This window comes from Heloderma suspectum, chromosome 7, assembly GCF_057233095.1.
Source record: "Heloderma suspectum isolate Gila_16-S chromosome 7, 16-S_ref, whole genome shotgun sequence".
Taxonomy (NCBI): domain Eukaryota; kingdom Metazoa; phylum Chordata; class Lepidosauria; order Squamata; family Helodermatidae; genus Heloderma; species Heloderma suspectum.
The window spans coordinates 111,689,925-111,692,072 of NC_139464.1; positions in this window are offsets into that span (position 1 = coordinate 111,689,925).

Here is a 2,148-nt window from a genome sequence, read left to right on the forward strand (position 1 = left end):
TGCAGCCTAAATGCACTTAAACTTGCACTGCAATTTTGACATTCAAACTACGATACATCCAAGAGAGGGCCTTTGAACCTTGTTGTGAGTGTTGTGCCCACCTCCACCCCAAACCTGACCCAGCACCGCTGCCGGATGCAGATGCTCTTTCTTTAACGTGCTAATCAACAGGAGATGTTTGATTATATCAGGTTTCTGCATGGAGCTCTGCTCAACATAGTACTTACCATACTAACTAATCCAGCCCTGGCATCTCCTGTAACTACAATGTCTGGTAATGTTTAAGTGATGGGCTCTTCCTCGCTGGGGGTCTTCAAGCAGAGGCTGGACAGCCACCCGATGAGGATCTTCTAATTCCAGATTCCCTGCGTCAAGCAAAGGGTTGGACAAAATGGTTGGACAAAATGGGTTGGACTTCCCTGTGTCAAGCAAAGGGTTGGAAAAAATGGTTGGACAAAATGGGTTGGACAATGGGTTGGACTTCCCTGTGTCAAGCAAAGGGTTGGACGAAATAGTCTGCTCCAGCAATATGAGTCTGCAAAATACACTGTTCAACGTCATTTTATCCACAGGTTGCTACCAGCACGGCCAGTGCAGATTTTCCATATCGGAGGTACTTCTACACATATTTAAGTCATATTGAACTTGGGGTTTAGATTTCTTAGTAATTATGGATAGGACTGGGCTGTGAATACGGTTTGGTTAACCACTATGGAGCTGGATCCAGATTTAAGCTGGAGCAACTGTGCCCACCCCTTCCTTCCCACAAATTTCCCCACCCATTCCTTCCCATATTAGCCCTTCCAGACCCCTGAAAATGCTACACAGAGAGTCAAGACACTCTGCCAAATGGGGTGAGCTGTGGTGTGTGTGTGGGGTTTCCCCCTAGAAACAGGCAGAGGGGTCATCCATGAGCGGAGCCCTTCCTCTCACAAATCCTGGATCCAACCCTACGTAATTTATAAGTATGTAGATGTTTCTCAAATTAGCCCCAGGCTGAAATATATCTGGGAAACTTTCCTTCTTTGAACATCTTTAAGATAACTTCTCTTAGGATTCAAGGATTCAAGCCATAGTTTTAAATATTTTGGTTGTGAGCCACTTTGAGGGCCACTATGTGAGAACACAGCATAAAAAGCTAACTATAAATAAATAGATGTACTGACCAGTACTAAAATCATATTAGGTTGTGCAATCCTTATTTTTCAGCATAAAGGAATTGAGCATGTTTGATAGACAGAAAGGCCAGAAGTTGTCTTTGGTGGAGGCTTAGTGAAGGCAGCAGTTCAGGGATGGTGATACCACTGCAACTTCTCACTGGGCTTGTGCTTGCACTTTAACACCATAAAGCACATTCAGCCATTGAACAGTGCTAGTGGGAGAGGAGATCAGAGGCATAGGAGACTGGACCTCTGCAAGCAGGGTTTTTTTTACAAATCTTTCTGAACAGGAATGGTCCATCTGAGCAGGGAGAACTTGGAATTTCAGCAGCAATAACTTTAAAACACGGTTGGGGAACCTTTGGCCCTCCAGATGTTGTTGGACTCCAACTCCTATCAGCACCAGCCAGCATGGCCAATGGTCGGGAATGATAGGCACTGTAGTTGAACATCCTTCCATGAAGATTTTCAACCATTTTTAACTTGCTGTAGTGCTGCTTCTCCAGGGCAGGGTGTATAAAGGACTAGTTGTGACACCAGCTCTAACTTGTTGTGTTTGGATTGGCATCGCTGCTGTTTCATGCTTCAAGAGAAATGTCAAGGTGCATGTGGTAGCTACTGATCAGAGGGAACATCAAAGGATTTTTAGGAGAAGTAAAAAAAAAAAAAAAAGTTGAAACAAGACTAGCAAATTTTCTCAGAGGGGAAAGTCGCCCCTTGCATTTGGCCTGAATCGATATCCTGAAGTGATCCAGGAGCCTTCTGCCCAGGCAAAACAGCCAAGAAAATCTGAAGAAGGCAAAGAGAGTTCACTAAAACCAGCAAGATTCCACATTGTGTGGGTGTATTTGTGTATATCATGCTTTGTCCATGCGGTCAGTCACTTTAAGCCCATTTGAACAACTCTTCCAAAACGCAGGTACCAGTTAAGCTAATAAAGGGTTGTGCTAGTAACTGAAATATGCACGACACACATTGGCTTTAAAAA